The sequence below is a fragment of the Gracilinanus agilis genome, chromosome 1 (assembly GCF_016433145.1).
Source record: "Gracilinanus agilis isolate LMUSP501 chromosome 1, AgileGrace, whole genome shotgun sequence".
Taxonomy (NCBI): Eukaryota; Metazoa; Chordata; class Mammalia; order Didelphimorphia; family Didelphidae; genus Gracilinanus; species Gracilinanus agilis.
Genome location: NC_058130.1, coordinates 510,804,877 through 510,817,590, shown reverse-complemented (window position 1 = coordinate 510,817,590; position 12,714 = coordinate 510,804,877).

The following is a 12,714-nucleotide window of genomic DNA, read 5'->3' as shown; positions in this document are numbered from 1 at the left end:
CTTTCTTTCTTTCTTTCTTTCTTTCTTTCTTTCTTTCTTTCTTTCTTTCTTTCTTTCTTTCTTTTGATCAAGTGCTCAAACTGCAACACTCATGCCACATGTGAGCTGCCCCCTTACCCCAGACAGGGGAGGGAGGAAGCACTCCCGTTGGATTTCTGAGCAGAGTGGTGGGAGAAGTGAGAAATGTTTTTACCATGTGTAGAGAGAGGAAGGGGAGCAGCCTGCTCCAGCACACATGCCATAGGTTTGCCAACACAGGGCTAGGCAGTTGGGATAAAGTAATTTCCAAGGGTCATAAAGCTAGGAAATATCTGAGGCCAGATTTGAACTTAGGACCTTCTATCTCTAGGCTTGGCTCTTTATCAACTGAGCCATCTAGCTGCTGTTCCCCAAAGACTTTCATATGCTTCTCTCCCCTCTTTCTTTTACAATTCACTCTCTTGGAGAAAGAACTATGAGAACAGAAATGCAAGAGAAGAACATATGACATTACTTATCACATGTATATATGGGTTTGTGATTTGGGGTTTGGGCTTTAAAAGATCGTTCTATGGCAAAAATGAATAATATGGAAATTGGTATTAAGTGATGACATTTGTACAATCCAGTGGAATTGCTTGTTGGCTCTGGGAGGGGGAAGGAAAAAAAATGAATCATGTAAACATGGTAAAATATTTAAAAATAAAAATTTAAAAAAATTCACTCTCTTATCAAACTACTGGATTCTTTGGCAGATCTTTTCCAACTGCAAATTTGTGATCTTAGGATACTGTGAATTATCGATATATTAGTAATAACTCTCAAGTTTCATAGCTTCTGCAAATGCCCATTCAAAAATGTAATAGCCACTTTAATTTTTTTTCTACACAAGTAGAAGTGAAGTAATTGCCTTCACCAAACCACTTTGGCTTTAATTATATAGTTATTTCAGTAATTCTACCTGTGGAGTGGGCATAAATATACATATATTTGCAATCTCAGAAAACACAGTCAGCTCTTAATCATCTGTGATAATTAGAGAAGTGGTGTGGAAAATGTGAAACAATTGATAATTTTTCCAAATACAAAATCATTTGTAATTGCCTTTTGAATGCAGTCTGGAAAATACCTTCAGGATGTTTCTGCACCAGTTACCAGATTATTTTTTTAAAAATGAATTTACCAGTGTATTTCATCATGTAACTTTTTGACTGACTCCTTTACTAGCTGGTGGAAGTAACTGTTGCTGAGCTATTTTATTTTGGGTTTGCCATAGCTTCAAGCTATGGCAAATATACAGGCTAGGTTTAAAAGGATATGTCAAATTAAATTTTGGTCACAATCAGATATTTCATATTATTATGAATGACAAGAAATGTCCAGGTTGTCTGGTAAAAATGAATGTAGAAAAATGAAGTAGAATATATGATGGATCTGGTCTTATCTCCTGGGCAATCAAGATTTCTCTCCCTAAGCCTCTGCCAACAACTCACCAACAACTTTCTGGCCAAAAGCATTAGGGAATTCTAATGAAGGTAAAGGACACACCTGACACTCCAGAGCATTTTTCAACATCTTAAAATAGATTGGTAAAATCCAAGATAAAACAAGATAAGACAAAACAAGGCCAGGCAAGAAACATTTATTAAGTGCCTATTATATATCAGATACTGTGCTAAGCACTGGTAAGTAAATTCTTCATTTAATGTCAGTACTCTTGGTGGTTTCACAGAGATGGCATATCTTAGGAACTGTATTGTTTGTAGGCTCTCTTCATTATAGAGAGGCATTGTGGTATTGTGGACATAGGACTAGATCTAGAATTGGAAGCTGTAGATTTTAATTCTAGCCCTGTTAATCAATATCTCAGTGCCCTTGGAAAGTAATATCTCCACTTTGGGGCTCAGTTATTTCATTTGCAAAATGAGAGAGGGAGAAGTTAGTTGTAGTAGTAGTAGTAGTAGTAGTAGTAGTAGTAGTAGTAGTAGTAGTAAATTATTTCTAATGTCTCTTCCAACTTTTTCTTTGATCTTTGCTACAGGACTATTAAATATCTAGACTTTTATTTCATGGGTGTTTAATATATTCATGTATTGTAATTACTTAGCATGTCACTCCACCACTCAACCCACTGTAACATTTTTGCATTTTAGAAAAAGTCTTTTAGCTACAGACAGTTTAATTTTGTGGTATTCTAGTAGTGAAGAGAATATAATGGACAGAGCATTTATCTTGAAATCTGAAGACTCTGTGTTCTAGTCCCAGGTGAACCCCTATCTGATTATATGATGCTGGAGAAGTTACACAGTCTACTGACTTCGATTTCCTCAACAATAAATAAGTGTGTTGGACTATATGACCTCTTTGGCATGACCAGCTCTCCTAGCCTACCGTATATAATTCTGGAATTGGGTAAGAGCAAACTTCATTGACACACTTCATATAAGACCTTATTAGAGCTGGCTTTTTTAATGCGGGAAGACATATGAATTTATGCAAAGTGAAGTAAGCAGAACCAGAAGAATATTGTATGTAATAACAGTAATGTTGTATGTAATGATGTATAATGGAACTACATTGCAATGGTGTAATTGTAATGATTGTAATGATAATATGTTGTAGTGTATGATCATAATGTATGATCATCCGAGAATCTTAGTTTCTCTGATCAATAGAGAGATCCAAGAAGATTCCAAAGGACTGATGCTATCCATTTCTAAGGAGAGAACTGTTGAACTCTGAGTACAAATTGAAGCATACTTTTTCACTTTATTTTTTGAAACATGGCTAATATGGAAATATATTTTGTATGGCTTCACATGTATAATTGATATCATATTGATTGCCTTCTCAATGGGTAAGTGAGTGGCTGGAGGGAGGGAGAGAATTTGGAATTCAAAATTCTAAAAACTAATGTTAATAATAAATGAATGAATGAATGAATGAATAAAAAGAGTTGACTTTCTTTGCTTGGATATAGGGGAAACCTGTATATAAAAGTCAAATTAAGGCAAGTGTTATTTGTAGGAAAGAATAATTAGCAAATTTAAAAACAGATTTCTGCTTCTATTTCTATGAAGTTTAATCATATGTTAATGTAGGACTCTATGTCATGATTGTGAATGGTAATAGATTAGATTAGATTAGATTAAACATTTATTAAACTCTTAATAGGATGCTTAATCTTGGCCTTTTGGCTTATAGAGGCAGCAGTGAGAAGAACTTCTCCTGATAAAGAGATTCATAGCACAATCTCTCAGTTGACTCCTCACTTGCCCTTATTTTTCTTTTGAGAAGTTAGAGAAGGCAAAGATTGTCTTCTGTCATAATTTATCTCAGTCTTTTCAGCTGTAGCTTCATTCCCACTGACTTTGTCATCCTGCCTAAATCTTTGCCTAAAAGGGGGGAAAGTTGATGTTTGAAAGGAAGGGATTATTTTGCCTTGATGGACTAGAAAATTATTAGTACATTCCAAGAAATATGCATAAAGCATCACTAGTGCACTAAATGACATTGTTATTGTTGTTATTTTCCTAAACTATGCTGCTTTCCTTACTGGCCACACAGCTAGAAGGCCAAAGAAAATCACTGTTCCCCTCTCTTGACCTACAATAAATTGATACTATCCCTTGCCATATAGCTATCAGCAGGCCTGATTTAGCACATTAGTTAAGTCCTTTAATGCTCACCTCAAATGGCACATCTAATAATATTCCTGAATGACCAGTGGCTTTACCCTTGCCCTAGAGCTCTAAAGTTCAAATTCTGATAATTTAGTTTTTGCTCCAGAGTGCTGTGGGATAATGATACCGTAACGTAACTTTCCATTGATATCATATCCTAACTGTTACATTTTTCACAAACTCTCTCATAGATTCTTGGTCACAGGTTCTCATGCTAAGACATGTTAATAGGGTTACCACCCTATTAATAGAAATGAGTGCACCATCTCTTGATAATGGCAATTTGAGAGGGCAAAAGTCTATTTGAAAAGAATACATTGCTTTGATGTTCGTATTCTCAGTCTTTCCAATTAGGACCAGCCATTCTCCTTCCTAATCATGGAAATTAAATATGATTTCAGTAGGAGTTCAGGATAGAAAGGCATTCTGAATATTTGGTTTGGAAACAAAGGGCTTATTACTCACAACTTAAGAGGGCGGATTACATGTGCCCCTTGGTACCCATTCACAATGGGATGAATGTGTAAAAGCTAATGGTGTTGGGCTTGGATAGATTCATGAAGGGGGTGGGATTGGCCCAAACCAATATAGATCAATCAGCAAGTATTCTTCACACCATATGCAGAAAATTTCCTTTGGCCAATACTCATTGCTTTATAGTTAAGGAATGAAAGAACCAGGATGCCTGGCTATTTATGTGGGCATAAAATAGACATAATGATTAACTTTTAGATCAGTAAGAAATACCATTTTCTCCTCAGTTCTAAGGGGAGGAGACCAGTATTAAGAAGTTTCTTAGATAGTAGATACCTTCTTGCCACCCTTGTTCAAAAAATATCATGACTGTCATTACCACTGTGGATTTTAAAATTAATATCCAATATTCTAAGAATTATATTTAAAAAGTTTGTTAATAATAATTAAAGTAAGAGACCTAGCTATTCAGTCCGCTTGTGAGAGCAAAAGAGGAAGAACAAGGCAGAGCCTCAGAACTTATACAAACATGACCACACAAACGGACCTTTAAAGGGAAAAGCATTCTGGATAATACAGAAAGGAAGTTTGGGTAATGTAGTTTTTAGGGGTTCAAGATTTTCCAACTGTACACCACTATCACAATTACTGCTACTTCTACAATTACTACTACTATCACTACAACTATTTCTACTGTTGTTGGTAGGTAGTAGTAGACTGTATCACCCAGAAAGTGGTCACGGTGCTGGAAATGTGGAGGGCCAATTGCACAAGTAATGCTTAAAGTATAGGAGTATCTCTTTAGGTGTTTCAGCAAATTTAATTTTGACTCCTCCTTTTTGAATATTTACAGACCACTTGTAGACACCTACCTCTTTTGGCTCCATGCACATCTAAATATTCTCTTCTTCTGCTTCCCTCTTTCATGTTTCCTTTTGACTTTTCTTCTACTCTTCTCATTTATTCTTCCTCCTAAGCCCATAATGGCAGAAAACAAAGGGAAAATGGTTGTATCTGGGGGATAGGGAGCAGGGGACAAGCAGTCAAGATTGGGAGGAAAATGACTGATGCCATGGTTTAGTATAGAAGTTCTACTTCTTTTATTAATTTTGTTTTGAGCTCAGATTTTGAGCAACACTGGTGATTTTCTCATGTAGTAACTATGTGGATGGCTAAAGCAAAAACCTGACTATGGCACCTTCCTTTTTAACCTGGCATCTTCCCTGTAGGCACTTGTGATCTGGGTTGAAACGGAATCATCAGGTGACATTTGAGAATGGACAAAATAAAAGAAGGTTATCTTCTTTACACATCCAAGAGGACACAAAACTAGTGTCTCCAGAGCCCAAGGGGAGAACTGATACCAACAAATTTATTTTGTGGCTTTATTCTATAACAATTAGGTTGAATGTTCCAGGAGTGCTTATCTCCCTGGAATAGATATTTACAACTGGAATGAAGTGTGAAATCCAGTTTTATATCTAAATTAATGTTTCTAAGCTGCTCTTTCTTTTTTTGGTCTGCTGCTTGGGTTTTGTTTAAAACCACCATTCTAGTATATATTTCACTTTTCTTGGATGCTTTTCTGTTTCCTCCAAAAGGGCACCTTTCAGTCCTGTTTTCCCACTTCTTTAAGTCATTTGAAAGGAATGGCCAAGTGAACTCTAGTACCAACACCAAGTGAATTAGATAAATTCCAGGGGATCCTGCCATTGATTGATTTCACTATCAATATGATAACAATTACTTGCTGTTACAAGGAGGAGAAAGTCCAGACAGTAAGAACCTTGAAATATTCTTGGGTTTATTCCTATTATCTCTGATCCTCACTTCAAACAATGGAATAAAATGATAGTATTGTATATTCAGAAGCTGTTCCCAAAGCTCACATGAAGTCAATCAGAATCAGGCATGATGATGAAGTATATTTTAAGGGAAGACAATGGCCTCTGCTACTACATATCATGTGCTTTTTGATTTTATTTTCTATATCCTTCCTTATAATTTCTGTCATAAGTGGGACTACTTTAATGGTGAGTTGTGTCAGATAGAGAATGGCTAGTACTTAGGTCTCAGAAAAATCCATAGTTTTATAAATTGTTTTAGCAACAGAAAATCTAAGGAAGTTGCTCTTATGATCCTCATTTTACAATTAAGGAAATTGAGGCAGAAATAGACTGAGTATTTTATCGGGGTAACAACTAGTTATCTGAGGCTTTGAACTGAGGTTTTTCTGACTGTAGGCTCACTGCCCTTTTCACTGTGCCACCTCCCTTCTTTGATATCAGTAGATATATGTCCTTGCTTATAGGGGAAATATAGGGACAGGAGAATAGATTTGAAAGGCACCTTTGAAATTATCTATCTTATTTTACTTTACCGGTAAAGAAATAAGGCTCAGTACTTAACACAGGGTCTGGCACTTAGTTGGTGATCTAACCCTAACCCTAAATAAATGTTAGTTGACTGACGGAGATTCTGTTTCAGGATCTTGTGACTGCAGTAGGTAAAGGTCCGGGCAAGAAGGCATTGTATTATCATCAAACTCTGGTGGCAAATAGTAGTAGCAAAGATAGAGACAGATTATTCAGGGAAGGGATTGAAGAAGGTGGCCTGTCAAGGCACGACCCCAGTCCTAAAGAAGCTGGAATAGTGGGCAGGGAACCATAATGGTGAGGATCAGTGAGGAAACAAGGCAGTGATACAGTCACTGAATCAAGATTAAAGATAGAGATAGTCACTAGAAACAAGATGAGAACTTTATTACTAAAATATAAGTATAAGGTCAGACCGTGACCAACCCCAAGAAAGTTTTGATACTGAGCCATTAGTTTAGATCTTCTAAAAAATTCCTTCTGACCAAGACTGGTTCCAAAGTCTGGCACAGATCTGAACCTATAGGTCAGGGTTAAATTACAGGGAGCAAAGCATAGACCATCTTACTTCTTTGGTCAAAGTTGAAAAAAAAATCAATAGCTTCAGGGAATAGTGGACAATAATTTTGAACTCAATTTCCTTGGACAAGATTATAGCCGATCACTTATTATTTCTTAGGATTAAAAACTGAAGAGGGTTTTAGAGATCTTTTTGTTGGGCCCTCTCATATTAGAGATGAAAAAATTGAAGTTCAGAGGAGTGGAAGACTTGCCCTAAATCACAGGGCTAATAAATAATCCAATCTTGTGATTTGAACCCAGGTCTTTTAAGTCTAATTTTAAGCCTTTCCACTATATCACTCATTCTAATTCACACAGCATCGTCTTATTATTGTCTAACTGTTGTATTTTCAGCTTACCAGTACTGAAGTTTTCCTGTAATTTTCTTTCTATAATGCAGCATCTTCCTTACCTCTTTTGGCTATAGGTTTCACTCTTTGGAAGAGCTTAATGTCAGTTATGGATTTGACAAATCCACTGCATTCCAACTACGAATAAATATTTAGAACGATCTCCTAAACTGTACTGCATTAGAAAGGACTGGGAAAGTATGATATTACAGATTAATTCTATTGGCCATTTGGATTTTCAAGGAGGAGAATGGGGGGAAACAATGTTTATTTATGAATATGAAGTTACTTCATGTTAAATCGGAGGATCACCAGACATTGAACAAAAATGCTTGTTACATATTGTAGTTCAGAAGAAACTGACTGGAAGGAAGGGAGATCCTAGAGATGGTAAGTTGTTTTAGAGGAATAATCAAGTGTTAGGTGGGGACTATGGAGGAAAGCCTAATGATAATGGTATAGAATATTACCCAGCACGCCATGGGGTTGGCTACCACATCAGTCATTTATTTTTCAAATTTTTGTGAAGGTCAAGTCATAGATTTATATTTGGAAGGGATTTTAGAGAACAATTAGTTTGATCATTTTATTTTTAAAAATTATTTTATTCTTCCCCACCATTACTTGCAAAAATAATTTTTAACATTATTTCCTTTTTAATTTAGAGTTCCAAATTCTCTCCCTCCTTCTCTTCCTCTCTTCCTCTCCCTTTTCCCTGAGATGGTAAACACTCTGACATAGATTTTACATGTGTAATTATGTAAAACATTTTTCCCCATTAGTCATTTTGTGGAAGAGAACTTGAAAACAAAAAAAAATGAAGTAAGAAAGTGAAATATGCTTATGTTTTGGTCTGCATTTAGAGTCCATCTTTCTCCAGAGGCAGATGGCATTTTTCATCATGAGTCCTTGAGGACTGTCTTTCATCCACCTTATTTTACACATGAGAAAGCCAAGGATCAAGGACCACAGGCAGTAAGCATGAAAGGATGGATATGCATACAGGACCTCTGACTCCCTAGCCAAAGCCCTTTCTGATGTTTTACATCTTTTGAGGAATCTTTTTCTATGGTATGATGTCCCTAATGTTATAATAGAAATCAATGAGGTAATAAAATTCTATTTTAGAAATGAAATCTTCTAACACTACTTTTCTAGAAAAATGATTGTATAAATGAGAATTAGCCCATGAAATGTGGAACCATAGAAGTAGCAAAAAAATGACAACATGGGAAATTGAGATTAGTTAACAGAAAGAATTTCCTGTTTTGATAACATATTAAAGAGAGTAGCCTGTCAAGAAGCCCAGGTATTTGGAAATAAACTCATTCTTTTCAATTCACAAGTGAACTTTCTTAACCTTGCAGCTTATGAAAGCAAAGCCAGAAGCCTTTTTTAGGAAAAGAATACTGCCCCTTTTATCAGGCAATCGTGTGACAATAGTCAAGAGAGATTATGAAAGACAAGCTAAGGAGCTATGAATGAATGGAAAGCACTGAAATATCAACCTGGAATCCTCCCCTCCCCTCCCCGACAAACCAAACCAAACCAATCTCCAATATGGAACGAAATCCTGAAAAACACAGAACAAAACATTAAAATTTCATAAATGATAATGGAGACATCAAGATCCAAAGAAAGACTTGGTTTTGCTTTCAGAACTCATACTGACTCAGCACCATGGCCACTCTCTGTTGATTCTCCTCGGACCCCTCCAGCTGCTAGCCATTTTGGCCATGGGATTATTCAGCTCAGACATGGGTGGTCACCAGCCAAAAAGGATAATTCTTTAGACTCTGTAACCACATTTGTAACTGTCCCTGGACTCTACCTTTATGTCAAAATGAACTCTAAGAAGCTGGAATTCTAACTTCAGCATTATGGCTGAGCCCAGAAACTGCCTCTCATCCTTCATAGCAGGGGTTTCATCTTCAGAGTTTTATGAATGCAGAACAATATGGAAATCAGAAGAAAAGAACGAAAAGTACCTGGATCAGCTGAGTCATGTCTGCATTATACAAATCCTACTGAAGGCATGAATAAAAACCCTCATCTGCAGCGATGGAGTTACCAGACTGTTTTTGATGGAAATTTCTATAGGGTTCACAGGGACTATCTTGCTTCAATTAACCTCACACAGAGAGTGCTACTTCAGACCGTCAGTGATTACTTATTTCTTTCATGAGAAAGTAAGTAATGCCTTTGGAAAAGAATTTGGAGAACATTTTTATTTTCTTCTACTGTGTTAACCAACGACTTTCCAGAGAGAGATGTTCAGAGCTGTATTCGGTTTGAAGGAGGACAAAGACAGGGCTCCTCAGTCATATATGCTCAGCTAAGATAATGGGGAAGAAGAGATTCCTGAGATCTTCTCCTAATTCCAACATTCCTAATTCCAAATCAACACCCTTAATTTGTGACATGGGCACTATTTTGAGAAGAGCAGGATTTGGCAAGATTGGATGCTAGACTGAGTCCAGTTTCCCAAAGCCCATTGGGTACTCTACTCAGACTGCTGTGAGGATTTTAAAAGTCCCAGTCCTTGCCCAATCTATGGCAGGTTTCACGTATTTACAGAATTCCTCTCTTCTTTCAAAATGCTGCTCAAGCTCTGATTTCCACATAAAATTTACTTAATCCCTCAGCTGCTTGTGCCCTCCATCTCAAACTACCTTGTACTTATTCTTTTTATATTTATTCTGAATATACACACATGCCCAGCTAGGCAGTACAGTTGACAGAATCCTGGGAATGGAGTCAGGAAATCTTATCTCCTCCAGTTCAAATATGACCTCAGACACTAGCTGCGTGACCCTGGGCTAGTCACTTAACCCTGTTTGCCCCAGTTTCCTCATTTCTAAAATGAACTGGAGAAGAAAATGGCAAACTATTCTAAGATCTTTGCTAAGCAAGTCTCAAAATTGGGTCACAAAGAGTCAGACATAAGTGAAACAAACTGAACAACAACAAAACATATATGCCCATACTACTTAGTCTATAAACCCTTTTTTGAATAGGGATTGTTGTATTCTTTACATTTATATCCTCACAGCATAGTGCCAGCACACAATATATATATACACCTATTCAGTATATATTGGAGATAATTTCTGAGAGAAGGCACTAAGATTAAAGAAGCTAATGAAAGAGCTAAGTGAGGTAGCATAGAAAGAAAACAGAAGAGAATGATGCCACAAAAATCTAGAGAGGAATGAGGATAAAGGTTGCATGTTGGTCAAGGGAGGGGGGAAGATTGAGAAAAGACCACTAAGCTGGACAATTAATTTTAAAAAATCATTGGTAAATTTGGAGAGAGCAACTTCAAGTTGATTGATGTGATCAGAAGCTAGACTACAAAGGAAAACAAGAATGAAAAGCTTTTGTTTCAGGGAGAAGCTTGGAGCCATTAAGAAAACCACAATTTCCCCAAAATAATCCAGTTTGATCTCTTCTTTCTCTTGAATTTTAGATCAGGCTCATAGTTCATTTTCAATGTCTGCCCAAGATATGTGATGATGAATGATCTTTGGTTTGTCCATAGAGCAGCATGTGTCTGGACAATAGGTATTCCTCATCCATTTTTTTCACATGTAGACTGAACTCTTTATATAATAATTATAGATATGATATCTACCTAAGGTTCTGCAATATTCTGGGGGTTGATGCAGTCAGTACAATGTCATATAAAGACAGAAGTAACTAGAAGATCTCACCATCCATAAGGAATCTCTATTTTGTTCTGGGATTGAACATTATCCACATACTTAGGATCATAGATTTATCGACATAGGGACCATAGAGGTTATTTAGTCCAATGGTGTCTAACTCAAATAGAAACAGACCCTTTATGGCCATATATTGGCTTTACAAACCACAAATTGGCATTATGTTTTATTATACTTTTATTTATTTTGTTAAACATGTCTCAATTATGTTTTAATCTAGTTAGGGCTACACTTGGGAGTTTCATGAGAAGCTGCCATGGTAAGTATATGTTTCTCTGTTTAATTAATAATGCAATGGTTATTTAACAAAGCTGAATTCACTGTTATACTTTCCAAGGAATCTTGGATGATTTTGACATACTCATGTGTAGATAATTTATTGGAGAAGATCATTTAAAGTGGCATTTTGCTCTATCAAATCAAAGTCCTTTAATTAAAGAATATGAGCACATAAAGTATTTCTTTAGTCAGTTTTGTCTAGGTGTCTAGGTGGTGTAGTGGATAGAGTGTTGGACATGCAGTCAGGAAGACACATCATCCTGGGTTAAAATCTGGCTTCAGATACTTACTAGTTGTGTGATCCTGGGCAAGTCACTTAAACCCATTTTCCTCAGCTTCCTCATATGTAAAATGAACTGTAGAAGGACTTGGCAAATCACTCTAGTGTCTTGGCCAGGAAAACCTCAAGTGAGGTCACAAAAAGTCAGATATGACTGAAAAATGCCCAAGAACCCAAAAATAGACTAGATGCTGTAGATCATTTTTGAGAAAACTTACCTGTCCCTTTCTCACATCATGAAGAATTCCTTTCACATATGTGTATATTACTCTGACACTTGGTAGAGATGAGAAAGTAGACCAATGTGCTGGTGGTAGCTATTAATATTTTCTCAATTAACTTTTTGGGGATGATAAAAAGGTTTGGAATTTCCCCTAATGCTTATGGTATTTTCTTTTCTTTCAGAAGCCCTAAGAACTGGTGCATCAACACTTTAAAACTTGTTCTTCTTCCAGTAGACCAACTACCCTTTTTTTGTTTTGTTTAGTGCTTTTTAGACTACCTCATTCAGTATGTTGGGAATTATGTGATGTTAAAGTTTAAAGGTAGTGACTTCACTATCAGAGGATGGATAATAACTCTAGAATTGGAAGGCAGTAACCTAAATTCAGATGAGTCTAACACCCTTATTTTTGTCTTTTTTGTATTTTTGCTCTCCCTAGTGCCTGGCTAATAGGAGCTGCTTGATAAATTTTTGCTGATTGATTGGTGCCATAAAGGAATTTGTTTCTGGATTCAAGTTGTCCTGGTGACCTCTAAGGTTCTTTCCAACTCTGAAATTCTGTGATTGTATGATTCTGAGAGTCTGTGACTGAGCAACAGTTAGAGTTTTCCCTAAAATGAATTGAGTACCCACAAGTAACCACCCCATATCTGTTACTTCCTTCTAAGAATGTAAGGCCAATTCCATTTTTTTTTTAAACCCTTGTACTTCGGTGTATTGTCTCATAGGTGGAAGATTGGTAAGGGTGGGCAATGGGGGTCAAGTGACTTGCCCAGGGTCACACA